The 21,032-nt window shown below is 40.8% G+C and overlaps 9 non-coding genes across 9 annotated transcripts; all 9 read left to right on the forward strand.

Annotated features, from left to right (window-relative positions):
- Nucleotides 1-1,297: 1,297 nt before the first annotated feature.
- Nucleotides 1,298-1,380, forward strand: trnal-cag. Its single transcript has one exon. It is a non-coding gene; the product is annotated as a tRNA-Leu (tRNA).
- Nucleotides 1,381-1,686: 306 nt separating this feature from the next.
- Nucleotides 1,687-1,768, forward strand: trnas-aga. The gene has a single exon. It is a non-coding gene; the product is annotated as a tRNA-Ser (tRNA).
- Nucleotides 1,769-3,125: 1,357 nt separating this feature from the next.
- On the forward strand, nucleotides 3,126-3,208 carry trnal-cag. The gene has a single exon. It is a non-coding gene; the product is annotated as a tRNA-Leu (tRNA).
- A 306-nt stretch (nucleotides 3,209-3,514) lies between these two features.
- Nucleotides 3,515-3,596, forward strand: trnas-aga. Its single transcript has one exon. It is a non-coding gene; the product is annotated as a tRNA-Ser (tRNA).
- A 3,184-nt stretch (nucleotides 3,597-6,780) lies between these two features.
- On the forward strand, nucleotides 6,781-6,863 carry trnal-cag. Its single transcript has one exon. It is a non-coding gene; the product is annotated as a tRNA-Leu (tRNA).
- Nucleotides 6,864-8,608: 1,745 nt separating this feature from the next.
- On the forward strand, nucleotides 8,609-8,691 carry trnal-cag. The gene has a single exon. It is a non-coding gene; the product is annotated as a tRNA-Leu (tRNA).
- A 1,745-nt stretch (nucleotides 8,692-10,436) lies between these two features.
- trnal-cag lies at nucleotides 10,437-10,519 on the forward strand. The gene has a single exon. It is a non-coding gene; the product is annotated as a tRNA-Leu (tRNA).
- A 1,745-nt stretch (nucleotides 10,520-12,264) lies between these two features.
- trnal-cag lies at nucleotides 12,265-12,347 on the forward strand. Its single transcript has one exon. It is a non-coding gene; the product is annotated as a tRNA-Leu (tRNA).
- Nucleotides 12,348-15,920: 3,573 nt separating this feature from the next.
- trnal-cag lies at nucleotides 15,921-16,003 on the forward strand. The gene has a single exon. It is a non-coding gene; the product is annotated as a tRNA-Leu (tRNA).
- Nucleotides 16,004-21,032: the final 5,029 nt, after the last annotated feature.

Below are 21,032 nucleotides of genomic sequence, written 5' to 3' on the forward strand. Positions count from 1 at the left end.
GCATCCTCTCAGATCTCCGCAAGTACATAGGGATTAGTTGTCCATTTGGGATAGGACTGCAGGCCATCTATCCCACTTCACACCTTTACACACCTGGTTATCCAGCCTTCTAGCTCTATAGGCCACAGTTGCATAGGTTACAGGTTTGTAGTCAAGCCACAGATTTCAGGTGAGATCCCATGATACACTCAACAATACAACAACACGATTCTCATGAATAACCATTAAGCCATTTGCTAAGATTTCCCCCATTTTGACATGTGGAAACCTGTTGTCACTCTTACCCTGACGGGAAGCTCCAGACACTTTTTTGGTCCTATCTGAGGCATTTTTAAATTCATGTCAAATTGGCCATATTCTGAAGACACTCTTATAGTCTGCAGGGTAATCCAACTGGCCACATCTAAAGTCAAGCCACAGGTAACAGGTGAGAAACCTTGTTAAACCCTAAAAGAAAAAGAAAAAACTCGATTGCATTGAAAATAACCATTAAGTCATTCAGGTCGCAGACTCCCCTATAGGCATGGTTTGAAACCCCCTCCTGACAACTTTTTAGCGCCTGCATGTCATGCACCTTTGTAAAATCCAGTTGAAAAATAAATGACTTAAGGTAACGTAAATGACACCTAGTTAATATGAGTAGTGAATAACTATCGTATTTTTAATATTCTGCAAAAACAGCTAGTTGATGAGAGGCTGAAAGAGAATTGCAAGAATCGCGCAATTTCACAGGCGGGCCCCAAACAGGCAAATAACAAAAATAATCTCGGAACGCAGAACTCGTCGGTCGTTGTCAGTGGATTGTATTGGCGGGAAGAACAAAAATATCGTCTGCAGGGTAATCGAAGTCGCCAAATCTAATGTCAAGTCACAGGTGAGCTGCCTTGTTAAACCCTAAAAATAAATAATAACACGATTGCGTTGAAATGACCCATTAAGCCATTTGTAAGGATTTCCCCCATGTGGACCTGTTGTCACTCTTACCCTGATGGTTGCTGATATTTCCAGACACTTATTCAGTCTTATCTGAGGAATTTTATCATTTATATCAGAATGGCCATATTCTGATGCCAGTTTAGCGCTCATTCAATGGCGATTTACTACTCTTTCCCATTGAAGGCCATATTGAGGTTAAATCAATGAATGGACTTTTTAATTTATAAAAACAAATGACTATTGAAAGTGCAAGTCAGTATCGTGCATAGTTGTTCTGGTCTCTGTGGTGATTTTAGAGCGTTGTTCATATTTCTACTTTTACCGCATACACTTTAACCCGATACCCAATTACTGTGCTGTAGTCAGGATGGCCGAGCGGTCTAAGGCGCTGCGTTCAGGTCGCAGTCTCCCATGGAGGCGTGGGTTCAAATCCCACTTCTGACAGTTTTTTAGTGCCTCTCAGGAGTCATGCTGCTCAGCAGTAATAATAAGAATGATGAAATAACAACTTCACACAGTGAAATAACAATTCATAATAAACACTCTCAAATGCAGACCTTCTGGAGCTGAGCAAAGATCAAGGTTAAATAAGAAAACAGCTGGACTTAATAACAAATTAATGAGGGGAACATTTTGTGTTATTGCATTATAATGAGTTACTGCATTATCTTTCAGTTGTTAAATTTCACTTTCTGTAGGCTATGCCTGTTGGCCCATTCACTCCTAACAAGCTTGTTTTCTTCTGTCAACGTTGTCGTGGCCGAGTGGTTAAGGCGATGGACTAGAAATCCATTAGGATCTTCCTGCGCAGGTTCAAATCCTGCCGACAACGAAAATTCATTTTTTTGACCCCTCCCGAGGTTGAAGTTTAGTCGTGTTTCTTATACCAATCGCATCCTCTCAGATCTCCGCAAGTACATAGGGATTAGTTGTCCATTTGGGATAGGACTGCAGGCCATCTATCCCACTTCACACCTTTACACACCTGGTTATCCAGCCTACTAGCTCTCTAGGCCACAGTAGCATAGGTTACAGGTTTGTAGTCAAGCCACAGATTTCAGGTGAGATCCCATGATACACTCAACAATACAACAACACGATTCTCATGAATAACCATGAAGCCATTTGCTAAGATTTCCCCCATTTTGACATGTGGAAACCTGTTGTCACTCTTACCCTGACGGGAAGCTCCAGACACTTTTTTGGTCCTATCTGAGGCATTTTTAAATTCATGTCAAATTGGCCATATTCTGAAGACACTCTTATAGTCTGCAGGGTAATCCAACTGGCCACATCTAAAGTCAAGCCACAGGTAACAGGTGAGAAACCTTGTTAAACCCTAAAAGAAAAAGAAAAAACTCGATTGCATTGAAAATAACCATTAAGTCATTCAGGTCGCAGACTCCCCTATAGGCATGGTTTGAAACCCCCTCCTGACAACTTTTTAGCGCCTGCATGTCATGCACCTTTGTAAAATCCAGTTGAAAAATAAATGACTTAAGGTAACGAAAATGACACCTAGTTAATATGAGTAGTGAATAACTATCGTATTTTTAATATTCTGCAAAAACAGCTAGTTGATGAGAGGCTGAAAGAGAATTGCAAGAATCGCGCAATTTCACAGGCAGGCCCCAAACAGGCAAATAACAAAAATAATCTCGGAACGCAGAACTCGTCGGTCGTTGTCAGTGGATTGTATTGGCGGGAAGAACAAAAATATCGTCTGCAGGGTAATCGAAGTCGCCGCATCTAATGTCAAGTCACAGGTGAGCTGCCTTGTTAAACCCTAAAAATAAATAATAACACGATTGCGTTGAAATGACCCATTAAGCCATTTGTAAGGATTTCCCCCATGTGGACCTGTTGTCACTCTTACCCTGATGGTTGCTGATATTTCCAGACACTTTTTCAGTCTTATCTGAGGAATTTTATCATTTATATCAGAATGGCCATATTCTGATGCCAGTTTAGCGCTCATTCAATGACGATTTACTACTCTTTCCCATTGAAGGCCATATTGAGGTTAAATCAATGACTGGACTTTTTAATTTATAAAAACAAATGACTATTGAAAGTGCAAGTCAGTATCGTGCATAGTTGTTCTGGTCTCTGTGGTGATTTTAGAGCGTTGTTCATATTTCTACTTTTACCGCATACACTTTAACCCGATACCCAATTACTGTGCTGTAGTCAGGATGGCCGAGCGGTCTAAGGCGCTGCGTTCAGGTCGCAGTCTCCCATGGAGGCGTGGGTTCAAATCCCACTTCTGACAGTTTTTTAGTGCCTCTCAGGAGTCATGCTGCTCAGCAGTAATAATAAGAATGATGAAATAACAACTTCACACAGTGAAATACCAATTCATAATAAACACTCTCAAATGCAGACCTTCTGGAGCTGAGCAAAGATCAAGGTTAAATAAGAAAACAGCTGGACTTAATAACAAATTAATGAGGGGAACATTTTGTGTTATTGCATTATAATGAGTTACTGCATTATCTTTCAGTTGTTAAATTTCACTTTCTGTAGGCTATGCCTGTTGGCCCATTCACTCCTAACAAGCTTGTTTTCTTCTGTCAACGTTGTCGTGGCCGAGTGGTTAAGGCGATGGACTAGAAATCCATTAGGATCTTCCTGCGCAGGTTCAAATCCTGCCGACAACGAAAATTCATTTTTTTGACCCCTCCCGAGGTTGAAGTTTAGTCGTGTTTCTTATACCAATCGCATCCTCTCAGATCTCCGCAAGTACATAGGGATTAGTTGTCCATTTGGGATAGGACTGCAGGCCATCTATCCCACTTCACACCTTTACACACCTGGTTATCCAGCCTACTAGCTCTCTAGGCCACAGTAGCATAGGTTACAGGTTTGTAGTCAAGCCACAGATTTCAGGTGAGATCCCATGATACACTCAACAATACAACAACACGATTCTCATGAATAACCATGAAGCCATTTGCTAAGATTTCCCCCATTTTGACATGTGGAAACCTGTTGTCACTCTTACCCTGACGGGAAGCTCCAGACACTTTTTTGGTCCTATCTGAGGCATTTTTAAATTCATGTCAAATTGGCCATATTCTGAAGACACTCTTATAGTCTGCAGGGTAATCCAACTGGCCACATCTAAAGTCAAGCCACAGGTAACAGGTGAGAAACCTTGTTAAACCCTAAAAGAAAAAGAAAAAACTCGATTGCATTGAAAATAACCATTAAGTCATTCAGGTCGCAGACTCCCCTATAGGCATGGTTTGAAACCCCCTCCTGACAACTTTTTAGCGCCTGCATGTCATGCACCTTTGTAAAATCCAGTTGAAAAATAAATGACTTAAGGTAACGTAAATGACACCTAGTTAATATGAGTAGTGAATAACTATCGTATTTTAATATTCTGCAAAAACAGCTAGTTGATGAGAGGCTGAAAGAGAATTGCAAGAATCGCGCAATTTCACAGGCGGGCCCCAAACAGGCAAATAACAAAAATAATCTCGGAACGCAGAACTCGTCGGTCGTTGTCAGTGGATTGTATTGGCGGGAAGAACAAAAATATCGTCTGCAGGGTAATCGAAGTCGCCGCATCTAATGTCAAGTCACAGGTGAGCTGCCTTGTTAAACCCTAAAAATAAATAATAACACAATTGCGTTGAAATGACCCATTAAGCCATTTGTAAGGATTTCCCCCATGTGGACCTGTTGTCACTCTTACCCTGATGGTTGCTGATATTTCCAGACACTTTTTCAGTCTTATCTGAGGAATTTTATCATTTATATCAGAATGGCCATATTCTGATGCCAGTTTAGCGCTCATTCAATGACGATTTACTACTCTTTCCCATTGAAGGCCATATTGAGGTTAAATCAATGACTGGACTTTTTAATTTATAAAAACAAATTACTATTGAAAGTGCAAGTCAGTATCGTGCATAGTTGTTCTGGTCTCTGTGGTGATTTTAGAGCGTTGTTCATATTTCTACTTTTACCGCATACACTTTAACCCGATACCCAGTTACTGTGCTGTAGTCAGGATGGCCGAGCGTTCTAAGGCGCTGCGTTCAGGTCGCAGTCTCCCATGGAGGCGTGGGTTCAAATCCCACTTCTGACAGTTTTTTAGTGCCTCTCAGGAGTCATGCTGCTCAGCAGTAATAATAAGAATGATGAAATAACAACTTCACACAGTGAAATAGCAATTCATAATAAACACTCTCAAATGCAGACCTTCTGGAGCTGAGCAAAGATCAAGGTTAAATAAGAAAACAGCTGGACTTAATAACAAATGAATGAGGGGAACATTTTGTGTTATTGCATTATAATGAGTTACTGCATTATCTTTCAGTTGTTAAATTTCACTTTCTGTAGGCTATGCCTGTTGGCCCATTCACTCCTAACAAGCCTGTTTTCTTCTGTCAACGTTGTCGTGGCCGAGTGGTTAAGGCGATGGACTAGAAATCCATTAGGATCTTCCTGCGCAGGTTCAAATCCTGCCGACAATGAAAATGCATTTTTTTGACCCCTCCGGAGGTTGAAGTTTAGTCGTGTTTCTTATACCAATCGCATCCTCTCAGATCTCCGCAAGTACATAGGGATTAGTTGTCCATTTGGGATAGGACTGCAGGCCATCTATCCCACTTCACACCTTTACACACCTGGTTATCCAGCCTTCTAGCTCTATAGGCCACAGTTGCATAGGTTACAGGTTTGTAGTCAAGCCACAGATTTCAGGTGAGATCCCATGATACACTTAACAATACAACAACACGATTCTCATGAATAACCATTAAGCCATTTGCTAAGATTTCCCCCATTTTGACATGTGGAAACCTGTTGTCACTCTTACCCTGACGGGAAGCTCCAGACACTTTTTTGGTCCTATCTGAGGCATTTTTAAATTCATGTCAAATTGGCCATATTCTGAAGACACTCTTATAGTCTGCAGGGTAATCGAACTGGCCACATCTAAAGTCAAGCCACAGGTAACAGGTGAGAAACCTTGTTAAACCCTAAAAGAAAAAGAAAAAACTTGATTGCATTGAAAATAACCATTAAGTCATTCAGGTCGCAGACTCCCCTATAGGCATGGTTTGAAACCACCTCCTGACAACTTTTTAGCGCCTGCATGTCATGCACCTTTGTAAAATCCAGTTGAAAAATAAATGACTTAAGGTAACGTAAATGACACCTAGTTAATATGAGTAGTGAATAACTATCGTATTTTTAATATTCTGCAAAAACAGCTAGTTGATGAGAGGCTGAAAGAGAATTGCAAGAATCGCGCAATTTCACAGGCGGGCCCCAAACAGGCAAATAACAAAAATAATCTCGGAACGCAGAACTCGTCGGTCGTTGTCAGTGGATTGTATTGGCGGGAAGAACAAAAATATCGTCTGCAAGGTAATCGAAGTCGCCACATCTAATGCCAAGTCACAGGTGAGCTGCCTTGTTAAACCCTAAAAATAAATAATAACACGATTGCGTTGAAATGACCCATTAAGCCATTTGTAAGGATTTCCCCCATGTGGACCTGTTGTCACTCTTACCCTGATGGTTGCTGATATTTCCAGACACTTTTTCAGTCTTATCTGAGGAATTTTATCATTTATATCAGAATGGCCATATTCTGATGCCAGTTTAGCGCTCATTCAATGGCGATTTACTACTCTTTCCCATTGAAGGCCATATTGAGGTTAAATCAATGACTGGACTTTTTAATTTATAAAAACAAATGACTATTGAATGTGCAAGTCAGTATCGTGCATAGTTGTTCTGGTCTCTGTGGTGATTTTAGAGCGTTGTTCATATTTCTACTTTTACCGCATACACTTTAACCCGATACCCAATTACTGTGCTGTAGTCAGGATGGCCGAGCGGTCTAAGGCGCTGCGTTCAGGTCGCAGTCTCCCATGGAGGCGTGGGTTCAAATCCCACTTCTGACAGTTTTTTAGTGCCTCTCAGGAGTCATGCTGCTCAGCAGTAATAATAAGAATGATGAAATAACAACTTCACACAGTGAAATAACAATTCATAATAAACACTCTCAAATGCAGACCTTCTGGAGCTGAGCAAAGATCAAGGTTAAATAAGAAAACAGCTGGACTTAATAACAAATGAATGAGGGGAACATTTTGTGTTATTGCATTATAATGAGTTACTGCATTATCTTTCAGTTGTTAAATTTCACTTTCTGTAGGCTATGCCTGTTGGCCCATTCACTCCTAACAAGCCTGTTTTCTTCTGTCAATGTTGTCGTGGCCGAGTGGTTAAGGCAATGGACTAGAAATCCATTAGGATCTTCCTGCGCATGTTCAAATCCTGCCGACAATGAAAATGCATTTTTTTGACCCCTCCGGAGGTTGAAGTTTAGTCGTGTTTCTTATACCAATCGCATCCTCTCAGATCTCCGCAAGTACATAGGGATTAGTTGTCCATTTGGGATAGGACTGCAGGCCATCTATCCCACTTCACACCTTTACACACCTGGTTATCCAGCCTTCTAGCTCTATAGGCCACAGTTGCATAGGTTACAGGTTTGTAGTCAAGCCACAGATTTCAGGTGAGATCCCATGATACACTTAACAATACAACAACACGATTCTCATGAATAACCATTAAGCCATTTGCTAAGATTTCCCCCATTTTGACATGTGGAAACCTGTTGTCACTCTTACCCTGACGGGAAGCTCCAGACACTTTTTTGGTCCTATCTGAGGCATTTTTAAATTCATGTCAAATTGGCCATATTCTGAAGACACTCTTATAGTCTGCAGGGTAATCCAACTGGCCACATCTAAAGTCAAGCCACAGGTAACAGGTGAGAAACCTTGTTAAACCCTAAAAGAAAAAGAAAAAACTTGATTGCATTGAAAATAACCATTAAGTCATTCAGGTCGCAGACTCCCCTATAGGCATGGTTTGAAACCACCTCCTGACAACTTTTTAGCGCCTGCATGTCATGCACCTTTGTAAAATCCAGTTGAAAAATAAATGACTTAAGGTAACGTAAATGACACCTAGTTAATATGAGTAGTGAATAACTATCGTATTTTTAATATTCTGCAAAAACAGCTAGTTGATGAGAGGCTGAAAGAGAATTGCAAGAATCGCGCAATTTCACAGGCGGGCCCCAAACAGGCAAATAACAAAAATAATCTCGGAACGCAGAACTCGTCGGTCGTTGTCAGTGGATTGTATTGGCGGGAAGAACAAAAATATCGTCTGCAGGGTAATCGAAGTCGCCACATCTAATGCCAAGTCACAGGTGAGCTGCCTTGTTAAACCCTAAAAATAAATAATAACACGATTGCGTTGAAATGACCCATTAAGCCATTTGTAAGGATTTCCCCCATGTGGACCTGTTGTCACTCTTACCCTGATGGTTGCTGATATTTCCAGACACTTTTTCAGTCTTATCTGAGGAATTTTATCATTTATATCAGAATGGCCATATTCTGATGCCAGTTTAGCGCTCATTCAATGGCGATTTACTACTCTTTCCCATTGAAGGCCATATTGAGGTTAAATCAATGACTGGACTTTTTAATTTATAAAAACAAATGACTATTGAATGTGCAAGTCAGTATCGTGCATAGTTGTTCTGGTCTCTGTGGTGATTTTAGAGCGTTGTTCATATTTCTACTTTTACCGCATACACTTTAACCCGATACCCAATTACTGTGCTGTAGTCAGGATGGCCGAGCGGTCTAAGGCGCTGCGTTCAGGTCGCAGTCTCCCATGGAGGCGTGGGTTCAAATCCCACTTCTGACAGTTTTTTAGTGCCTCTCAGGAGTCATGCTGCTCAGCAGTAATAATAAGAATGATGAAATAACAACTTCACACAGTGAAATAACAATTCATAATAAACACTCTCAAATGCAGACCTTCTGGAGCTGAGCAAAGATCAAGGTTAAATAAGAAAACAGCTGGACTTAATAACAAATGAATGAGGGGAACATTTTGTGTTATTGCATTATAATGAGTTACTGCATTATCTTTCAGTTGTTAAATTTCACTTTCTGTAGGCTATGCCTGTTGGCCCATTCACTCCTAACAAGCCTGTTTTCTTCTGTCAACGTTGTCGTGGCCGAGTGGTTAAGGCGATGGACTAGAAATCCATTAGGATCTTCCTGCGCATGTTCAAATCCTGCCGACAATGAAAATGCATTTTTTTGACCCCTCCGGAGGTTGAAGTTTAGTCGTGTTTCTTATACCAATCGCATCCTCTCAGATCTCCGCAAGTACATAGGGATTAGTTGTCCATTTGGGATAGGACTGCAGGCCATCTATCCCACTTCACACCTTTACACACCTGGTTATCCAGCCTTCTAGCTCTATAGGCCACAGTTGCATAGGTTACAGGTTTGTAGTCAAGCCACAGATTTCAGGTGAGATCCCATGATACACTTAACAATACAACAACACGATTCTCATGAATAACCATTAAGCCATTTGCTAAGATTTCCCCCATTTTGACATGTGGAAACCTGTTGTCACTCTTACCCTGACGGGAAGCTCCAGACACTTTTTTGGTCCTATCTGAGGCATTTTTAAATTCATGTCAAATTGGCCATATTCTGAAGACACTCTTATAGTCTGCAGGGTAATCGAACTGGCCACATCTAAAGTCAAGCCACAGGTAACAGGTGAGAAACCTTGTTAAACCCTAAAAGAAAAAGAAAAAACTTGATTGCATTGAAAATAACCATTAAGTCATTCAGGTCGCAGACTCCCCTATAGGCATGGTTTGAAACCACCTCCTGACAACTTTTTAGCGCCTGCATGTCATGCACCTTTGTAAAATCCAGTTGAAAAATAAATGACTTAAGGTAACGTAAATGACACCTAGTTAATATGAGTAGTGAATAACTATCGTATTTTTAATATTCTGCAAAAACAGCTAGTTGATGAGAGGCTGAAAGAGAATTGCAAGAATCGCGCAATTTCACAGGCGGGCCCCAAACAGGCAAATAACAAAAATAATCTCGGAACGCAGAACTCGTCGGTCGTTGTCAGTGGATTGTATTGGCGGGAAGAACAAAAATATCGTCTGCAGGGTAATCGAAGTCGCCACATCTAATGCCAAGTCACAGGTGAGCTGCCTTGTTAAACCCTAAAAATAAATAATAACACGATTGCGTTGAAATGACCCATTAAGCCATTTGTAAGGATTTCCCCCATGTGGACCTGTTGTCACTCTTACCCTGATGGTTGCTGATATTTCCAGACACTTTTTCAGTCTTATCTGAGGAATTTTATCATTTATATCAGAATGGCCATATTCTGATGCCAGTTTAGCGCTCATTCAATGGCGATTTACTACTCTTTCCCATTGAAGGCCATATTGAGGTTAAATCAATGACTGGACTTTTTAATTTATAAAAACAAATGACTATTGAATGTGCAAGTCAGTATCGTGCATAGTTGTTCTGGTCTCTGTGGTGATTTTAGAGCGTTGTTCATATTTCTACTTTTACCGCATACACTTTAACCCGATACCCAATTACTGTGCTGTAGTCAGGATGGCCGAGCGGTCTAAGGCGCTGCGTTCAGGTCGCAGTCTCCCATGGAGGCGTGGGTTCAAATCCCACTTCTGACAGTTTTTTAGTGCCTCTCAGGAGTCATGCTGCTCAGCAGTAATAATAAGAATGATGAAATAACAACTTCACACAGTGAAATAACAATTCATAATAAACACTCTCAAATGCAGACCTTCTGGAGCTGAGCAAAGATCAAGGTTAAATAAGAAAACAGCTGGACTTAATAACAAATGAATGAGGGGAACATTTTGTGTTATTGCATTATAATGAGTTACTGCATTATCTTTCAGTTGTTAAATTTCACTTTCTGTAGGCTATGCCTGTTGGCCCATTCACTCCTAACAAGCCTGTTTTCTTCTGTCAACGTTGTCGTGGCCGAGTGGTTAAGGCGATGGACTAGAAATCCATTAGGATCTTCCTGCGCATGTTCAAATCCTGCCGACAATGAAAATGCATTTTTTTGACCCCTCCGGAGGTTGAAGTTTAGTCGTGTTTCTTATACCAATCGCATCCTCTCAGATCTCCGCAAGTACATAGGGATTAGTTGTCCATTTGGGATAGGACTGCAGGCCATCTATCCCACTTCACACCTTTACACACCTGGTTATCCAGCCTTCTAGCTCTATAGGCCACAGTTGCATAGGTTACAGGTTTGTAGTCAAGCCACAGATTTCAGGTGAGATCCCATGATACACTTAACAATACAACAACACGATTCTCATGAATAACCATTAAGCCATTTGCTAAGATTTCCCCCATTTTGACATGTGGAAACCTGTTGTCACTCTTACCCTGACGGGAAGCTCCAGACACTTTTTTGGTCCTATCTGAGGCATTTTTAAATTCATGTCAAATTGGCCATATTCTGAAGACACTCTTATAGTCTGCAGGGTAATCGAACTGGCCACATCTAAAGTCAAGCCACAGGTAACAGGTGAGAAACCTTGTTAAACCCTAAAAGAAAAAGAAAAAACTTGATTGCATTGAAAATAACCATTAAGTCTTTCAGGTCGCAGACTCCCCTATAGGCATGGTTTGAAACCACCTCCTGACAACTTTTTAGCGCCTGCATGTCATGCACCTTTGTAAAATCCAGTTGAAAAATAAATGACTTAAGGTAACGTAAATGACACCTAGTTAATATGAGTAGTGAATAACTATCGTATTTTTAATATTCTGCAAAAACAGCTAGTTGATGAGAGGCTGAAAGAGAATTGCAAGAATCGCGCAATTTCACAGGCGGGCCCCAAACAGGCAAATAACAAAAATAATCTCGGAACGCAGAACTCGTCGGTCGTTGTCAGTGGATTGTATTGGCGGGAAGAACAAAAATATCGTCTGCAGGGTAATCGAAGTCGCCACATCTAATGTCAAGTCACAGGTGAGCTGCCTTTTTAAACCCTAAAAATAAATAATAACACGATTGCGTTGAAATGACCCATTAAGCCATTTGTAAGGATTTCCCCCATGTGGACCTGTTGTCACTCTTACCCTGATGGTTGCTGATATTTCCAGACACTTTTTCAGTCTTATCTGAGGAATTTTATCATTTATATCAGAATGGCCATATTCTGATGCCAGTTTAGCGCTCATTCAATGGCGATTTACTACTCTTTCCCATTGAAGGCCATATTGAGGTTAAATCAATGACTGGACTTTTTAATTTATAAAAACAAATGACTATTGAATGTGCAAGTCAGTATCGTGCATAGTTGTTCTGGTCTCTGTGGTGATTTTAGAGCGTTGTTCATATTTCTACTTTTACCGCATACACTTTAACCCGATACCCAGTTACTGTGCTGTAGTCAGGATGGCCGAGCGGTCTAAGGCGCTGCGTTCAGGTCGCAGTCTCCCATGGAGGCGTGGGTTCAAATCCCACTTCTGACAGTTTTTTAGTGCCTCTCAGGAGCCATGCTGCTCAGCAGTAATAATAAGAATGATGAAATAACAACTTCACACAGTGAAATAACAATTCATAATAAACACTCTCAAAAGCAGACCTTCTGGAGCTGAGCAAAGATCAAGGTTAAATAAGAAAACAGCTGGACTTAATAACAAATGAATGAGGGGAACATTTTGTGTTATTGCATTATAATGAGTTACTGCATTATCTTTCAGTTGTTAAATTTCACTTTCTGTAGGCTATGCCTGTTGGCCCATTCACTCCTAACAAGCCTGTTTTCTTCTGTCAACGTTGTCGTGGCCGAGTCGTTAAGGCGATGGACTAGAAATCCATTAGGATCTTCCTGCGCAGGTTCAAATCCTGCCGACAATGAAAATGCATTTTTTTGACCCCTCCGGAGGTTGAAGTTTAGTCGTGTTTCTTATACCAATCGCATCCTCTCAGATCTCCGCAAGTACATAGGGATTAGTTGTCTATTTGGGATAGGACTGCAGGCCATCTATCCCACTTCACACCTTTACACACCTGGTTATCCAGCCTTCTAGCTCTATAGGCCACAGTTGCATAGGTTACAGGTTTGTAGTCAAGCCACAGATTTCAGGTGAGATCCCATGATACACTTAACAATACAACAACACGATTCTCATGAATAACCATTAAGCCATTTGCTAAGATTTCCCCCATTTTGACATGTGGAAACCTGTTGTCACTCTTACCCTGACGGGAAGCTCCAGACACTTTTTTGGTCCTATCTGAGGCATTTTTAAATTCATGTCAAATTGGCCATATTCTGAAGACACTCTTATAGTCTGCAGGGTAATCGAACTGGCCACATCTAAAGTCAAGCCACAGGTAACAGGTGAGAAACCTTGTTAAACCCTAAAAGAAAAAGAAAAAACTTGATTGCATTGAAAATAACCATTAAGTCATTCAGGTCGCAGACTCCCCTATAGGCATGGTTTGAAACCACCTCCTGACAACTTTTTAGCGCCTGCATGTCATGCACCTTTGTAAAATCCAGTTGAAAAATAAATGACTTAAGGTAACGTAAATGACACCTAGTTAATATGAGTAGTGAATAACTATCGTATTTTTAATATTCTGCAAAAACAGCTAGTTGATGAGAGGCTGAAAGAGAATTGCAAGAATCGCGCAATTTCACAGGCGGGCCCCAAACAGGCAAATAACAAAAATAATCTCGGAACGCAGAACTCGTCGGTCGTTGTCAGTGGATTGTATTGGCGGGAAGAACAAAAATATCGTCTGCAGGGTAATCGAAGTCGCCACATCTAATGCCAAGTCACAGGTGAGCTGCCTTGTTAAACCCTAAAAATAAATAATAACACGATTGCGTTGAAATGACCCATTAAGCCATTTGTAAGGATTTCCCCCATGTGGACCTGTTGTCACTCTTACCCTGATGGTTGCTGATATTTCCAGACACTTTTTCAGTCTTATCTGAGGAATTTTATCATTTATATCAGAATGGCCATATTCTGATGCCAGTTTAGCGCTCATTCAATGGCGATTTACTACTCTTTCCCATTGAAGGCCATATTGAGGTTAAATCAATGACTGGACTTTTTAATTTATAAAAACAAATGACTATTGAATGTGCAAGTCAGTATCGTGCATAGTTGTTCTGGTCTCTGTGGTGATTTTAGAGCGTTGTTCATATTTCTACTTTTACCGCATACACTTTAACCCGATACCCAATTACTGTGCTGTAGTCAGGATGGCCGAGCGGTCTAAGGCGCTGCGTTCAGGTTGCAGTCTCCCATGGAGGCGTGGGTTCAAATCCCACTTCTGACAGTTTTTTAGTGCCTCTCAGGAGTCATGCTGCTCAGCAGTAATAATAAGAATGATGAAATAACAACTTCACACAGTGAAATAACAATTCATAATCAACACTCTCAAATGCAGACCTTCTGGAGCTGAGCAAAGATCAAGGTTAAATAAGAAAACAGCTGGACTTAATAACAAATGAATGAGGGGAACATTTTGTGTTATTGCATTATAATGAGTTACTGCATTATCTTTCAGTTGTTAAATTTCACTTTCTGTAGGCTATGCCTGTTGGCCCATTCACTCCTAACAAGCCTGTTTTCTTCTGTCAACGTTGTCGTGGCCGAGTGGTTAAGGCGATGGACTAGAAATCCATTAGGATCTTCCTGCGCATGTTCAAATCCTGCCGACAATGAAAATGCATTTTTTTGACCCCTCCGGAGGTTGAAGTTTAGTCGTGTTTCTTATACCAATCGCATCCTCTCAGATCTCCGCAAGTACATAGGGATTAGTTGTCCATTTGGGATAGGACTGCAGGCCATCTATCCCACTTCACACCTTTACACACCTGGTTATCCAGCCTTCTAGCTCTATAGGCCACAGTTGCATAGGTTACAGGTTTGTAGTCAAGCCACAGATTTCAGGTGAGATCCCATGATACACTTAACAATACAACAACACGATTCTCATGAATAACCATTAAGCCATTTGCTAAGATTTCCCCCATTTTGACATGTGGAAACCTGTTGTCACTCTTACCCTGACGGGAAGCTCCAGACACTTTTTTGGTCCTATCTGAGGCATTTTTAAATTCATGTCAAATTGGCCATATTCTGAAGACACTCTTATAGTCTGCAGGGTAATCGAACTGGCCACATCTAAAGTCAAGCCACAGGTAACAGGTGAGAAACCTTGTTAAACCCTAAAAGAAAAAGAAAAAACTTGATTGCATTGAAAATAACCATTAAGTCTTTCAGGTCGCAGACTCCCCTATAGGCATGGTTTGAAACCACCTCCTGACAACTTTTTAGCGCCTGCATGTCATGCACCTTTGTAAAATCCAGTTGAAAAATAAATGACTTAAGGTAACGTAAATGACACCTAGTTAATATGAGTAGTGAATAACTATCGTATTTTTAATATTCTGCAAAAACAGCTAGTTGATGAGAGGCTGAAAGAGAATTGCAAGAATCGCGCAATTTCACAGGCGGGCCCCAAACAGGCAAATAACAAAAATAATCTCGGAACGCAGAACTCGTCGGTCGTTGTCAGTGGATTGTATTGGCGGGAAGAACAAAAATATCGTCTGCAGGGTAATCGAAGTCGCCACATCTAATGTCAAGTCACAGGTGAGCTGCCTTGTTAAACCCTAAAAATAAATAATAACACGATTGCGTTGAAATGACCCATTAAGCCATTTGTAAGGATTTCCCCCATGTGGACCTGTTGTCACTCTTACCCTGATGGTTGCTGATATTTCCAGACACTTTTTCAGTCTTATCTGAGGAATTTTATCATTTATATCAGAATGGCCATATTCTGATGCCAGTTTAGCGCTCATTCAATGACGATTTACTACTCTTTCCCATTGAAGGCCATATTGAGGTTAAATCAATGACTGGACTTTTTAATTTATAAAAACAAATGACTATTGAAAGTGCAAGTCAGTATCGTGCATAGTTGTTCTGGTCTCTGTGGTGATTTTAGAGCGTTGTTCATATTTCTACTTTTACCGCATACACTTTAACCCGATACCCAGTTACTGTGCTGTAGTCAGGATGGCCGAGCGGTCTAAGGCGCTGCGTTCAGGTCGCAGTCTCCCATGGAGGCGTGGGTTCAAATCCCACTTCTGACAGTTTTTTAGTGCCTCTCAGGAGCCATGCTGCTCAGCAGTAATAATAAGAATGATGAAATAACAACTTCACAAATTGAAAAAACAATTCATAATAAACACTCTCAAATGCAGACCTTCTGGAGCTGAGCAAAGATCAAGGTTAAATAAGAAAACAGCTGGACTTAATAACAAATGAATGAGGGGAACATTTTGTGTTATTGCATTATAATGAGTTACTGCATTATCTTTCAGTTGTTAAATTTCACTTTCTGTAGGCTATGCCTGTTGGCCCATTCACTCCTAACAAGCCTGTTTTCTTCTGTCAACGTTGTCGTGGCCGAGTGGTTAAGGCGATGGACTAGAAATCCATTAGGATCTTCCTGCACAGGTTCAAATCCTGCCGACAATGAAAATGCATTTTTTTGACCCCTCCGGAGGTTGAAGTTTAGTCGTGTTTCTTATACCAATCGCATCCTCTCAGATCTCCGCAAGTACATAGGGATTAGTTGTCCATTTGGGATAGGACTGCAGGCCATCTATCCCACTTCACACCTTTACACACCTGGTTATCCAGCCTTCTAGCTCTATAGGCCACAGTTGCATAGGTTACAGGTTTGTAGTCAAGCCACAGATTTCAGGTGAGATCCCATGATACACTTAACAATACAACAACACGATTCTCATGAATAACCATTAAGCCATTTGCTAAGATTTCCCCCATTTTGACATGTGGAAACCTGTTGTCACTCTTACCCTGACGGGAAGCTCCAGACACTTTTTTGGTCCTATCTGAGGCATTTTTAAATTCATGTCAAATTGGCCATATTCTGAAGACACTCTTATAGTCTGCAGGGTAATCGAACTGGCCACATCTAAAGTCAAGCCACAGGTAACAGGTGAGAAACCTTGTTAAACCCTAAAAGAAAAAGAAAAAACTTGATTGCATTGAAAATAACCATTAAGTCATTCAGGTCGCAGACTCCCCTATAGGCATGGTTTGAAACCCCCTCCTGACAACTTTTTAGCGCCTGCATGTCATGCACCTTTATAAAATCCAGTTGAAAAATAAATGACTTAAGGTAATGTAAATGACACCTAGTTAATATGAGTAGTGAATAACTATCGTATTTTTAATATTCTGCAAAAACAGCTAGTTGATGAGAGGCTGAAAGAGAATTGCAAGAATCGCGCAATTCCACAGGCGGGCCCCAAACAGGCAAATAACAAAAATAATCTCGGAACGCAGAACTCGTCGGTCGTTGTCAGTGGATTGTATTGGCGGGAAGAACAAAAATATCGTCTGCAGGGTAATCGAAGTCGCCAAATCTAATGTCAAGTCACAGGTGAGCTGCCTTGTTAAACCCTAAAAATAAATAATAACACGATTGCGTTGAAATGACCCATTAAGCCATTTGTAAGGATTTCCCCCATGTGGACCTGTTGTCACTCTTACCCTGATGGTTGCTGATATTTCCAGACACTTTTTCAGTCTTATCTGAGGAATTTTATCATTTATATCAGAATGGCCATATTCTGATGCCAGTTTAGCGCTCATTCAATGGCGATTTACTACTCTTTCCCATTGAAGGCCATATTGAGGTTAAATCAATGAATGGACTTTTTAATTTATAAAAACAAATGACTATTGAAAGTGCAAGTCAGTATCGTGCATAGTTGTTCTGGTCTCTGTGGTGATTTTAGAGCGTTGTTCATATTTCTACTTTTACCGCATACACTTTAACCCGATACCCAATTACTGTGCTGTAGTCAGGATGGCCGAGCGGTCTAAGGTGCTGCGTTCAGGTCGCAGTCTCCCATGGAGGTGTGGGTTCAAATCCCACTTCTGACAGTTTTTTAGTGCCTCTCAGGAGTCATGCTGCTCAGCAGTAATAATAAGAATGATGAAATAACAACTTCACACAGTGAAATAACAATTCATAATAAACACTCTCAAATGCAGACCTTCTGGAGCTGAGCAAAGATCAAGGTTAAATAAGAAAACAGCTGGACTTAATAACAAATTAATGAGGGGAACATTTTGTGTTATTGCATTATAATGAGTTACTACATTATCTTTCAGTTGTTAAATTTCACTTTCTGTAGGCTATGCCTGTTGGCCCATTCACTCCTAACAAGCTTGTTTTCTTCTGTCAACGTTGTCGTGGCCGAGTGGTTAAGGCGATGGACTAGAAATCCATTAGGATCTTTCTGCGCAGGTTCAAATCCTGCCGACAACGAAAATGCATTTTTTTGACCCCTCCCGAGGTTGAAGTTTAGTCGTGTTTCTTATACCAATCGCATCCTCTCAGATCTCCGCAAGTACATAGGGATTAGTTGTCCATTTGGGATAGGACTGCAGGCCATCTATCCCACTTCACACCTTTACACACCTGGTTATCCAGCCTACTAGCTCTCTAGGCCACAGTAGCATAGGTTACAGGTTTGTAGTCAAGCCACAGATTTCAGGTGAGATCCCATGATACACTCAACAATACAACAACACGATTCTCATGAATAACCATGAAGCCATTTGCTAAGATTTCCCCCATTTTGACATGTGGAAACCTGTTGTCACTCTTACCCTGACGGGAAGCTCCAGACACTTTTTTGGTCCTATCTGAGGCATTTTTAAATTCATGTCAAATTGGCCATATTCTGAAGACACTCTTATAGTCTGCAGGGTAATCCAACTGGCCACATCTAAAGTCAAGCCACAGGTAACAGGTGAGAAACCTTGTTAAACCCTAAAAGAAAAAGAAAAAACTCGATTGCATTGAAAATAACCATTAAGTCATTCAGGTCGCAGACTCCCCTATAGGCATGGTTTGAAACCCCCTCCTGACAACTTTTTAGCGCCTGCATGTCATGCACCTTTGTAAAATCCAGTTGAAAAATAAATGACTTAAGGTAACGTAAATGACACCTAGTTAATATGAGTAGTGAATAACTATCGTATTTTTAATATTCTGCAAAAACAGCTAGTTGATGAGAGGCTGAAAGAGAATTGCAAGAATCGCGCAATTTCACAGGCGGGCCCCAAACAGGCAAATAACAAAAATAATCTCGGAACGCAGAACTCGTCGGTCGTTGTCAGTGGATTGTATTGGCGGGAAGAACAAAAATATCGTCTGCAGGGTAATCGAAGTCGCCGCATCTAATGTCAAGTCACAGGTGAGCTGCCTTGTTAAACCCTAAAAATAAATAATAACACGATTGCGTTGAAATGACCCATTAAGCCATTTGTAAGGATTTCCCCCATGTGGACCTGTTGTCACTCTTACCCTGATGGTTGCTGATATTTCCAGACACTTTTTCAGTCTTATCTGAGGAATTTTATCATTTATATCAGAATGGCCATATTCTGATGCCAGTTTAGCGCTCATTCAATGACGATTTACTACTCTTTCCCATTGAAGGCCATATTGAGGTTAAATCAATGACTGGACTTTTTAATTTATAAAAACAAATGACTATTGAAAGTGCAAGTCAGTATCGTGCATAGTTGTTCTGGTCTCTGTGGTGATTTTAGAGCGTTGTTCATATTTCTACTTTTACCGCATACACTTTAACCCGATACCCAGTTACTGTGCTGTAGTCAGGATGGCCGAGCGTTCTAAGGCGCTGCGTTCAGGTTGCAGTCTCCCATGGAGGCGTGGGTTCAAATCCCACTTCTGACAGTTTTTTAGTGCCTCTCAGGAGTCATGCTGCTCAGCAGTAATAATAAGAATGATGAAATAACAACTTCACACAGTGAAATAGCAATTCATAATAAACACTCTCAAATGCAGACCTTCTGGAGCTGAGCAAAGATCAAGGTTAAATAAGAAAACAGCTGGACTTAATAACAAATGAATGAGGGGAACATTTTGTGTTATTGCATTATAATGAGTTACTGCATTATCTTTCAGTTGTTAAATTTCACTTTCTGTAGGCTATGCCTGTTGGCCCATTCACTCCTAACAAGCCTGTTTTCTTCTGTCAACGTTGTCGTGGCCGAGTGGTTAAGGCGATGGACTAGAAATCCATTAGGATCTTCCTGCGCAGGTTCAAATCCTGCCGACAATGAAAATGCATTTTTTTGACCCCTCCGGAGGTTGAAGTTTAGTCGTGTTTCTTATACCAATCGCATCCTCTCAGATCTCCGCAAGTACATAGGGATTAGTTGTCCATTTGGGATAGGACTGCAGGCCATCTATCCCACTTCACACCTTTACACACCTGGTTATCCAGCCTTCTAGCTCTATAGGCCACAGTTGCATAGGTTACAGGTTTGTAGTCAAGCCACAGATTTCAGGTGAGATCCCATGATACACTCAACAATACAACAACACGATTCTCATGAATAACCATTAAGCCATTTGCTAAGATTTCCCCCATTTTGACATGTGGAAACCTGTTGTCACTCTTACCCTGACGGGAAGCTCCAGACACTTTTTTGGTCCTATCTGAGGCATTTTTAAATTCATGTCAAATTGGCCATATTCTGAAGACACTCTTATAGTCTGCAGGGTAATCGAACTGGCCACATCTAAAGTCAAGCCACAGGTAACAGGTGAGAAACCTTGTTAAACCCTAAAAGAAAAAGAAAAAACTTGATTGCATTGAAAATAACCATTAAGTCATTCAGGTCGCAGACTCCCCTATAGGCATGGTTTGAAACCCCCTCCTGACAACTTTTTAGCGCCTGCATGTCATGCACCTTTGTAAAATCCAGTTGAAAAATAAATGACTTAAGGTAACGTAAATGACACCTAGTTAATATGAGTAGTGAATAACTATAGTATTTTTAATATTCTGCAAAAACAGCTAGTTGATGAGAGGCTGAAAGAGAATTGCAAGAATCGCGCAATTTCACAGGCGGGCCCCAAACAGGCAAATAACAAAAATAATCTCGGAACGCAGAACTCGTCGGTCGTTGTCAGTGGATTGTATTGGCGGGAAGAACAAAAATATTGTCTGCAGGGTAATCGAAGTCGCCAAATCTAATGTCAAGTCACAGTTGAGCTGCCTTGTTAAACCCTAAAAATAAATAATAACACGATTGCGTTGA

Source organism: Oncorhynchus mykiss, unplaced genomic scaffold (genome assembly GCF_013265735.2).
Source record: "Oncorhynchus mykiss isolate Arlee unplaced genomic scaffold, USDA_OmykA_1.1 un_scaffold_284, whole genome shotgun sequence".
NCBI classification, from domain to species: Eukaryota; Metazoa; Chordata; class Actinopteri; order Salmoniformes; family Salmonidae; genus Oncorhynchus; species Oncorhynchus mykiss.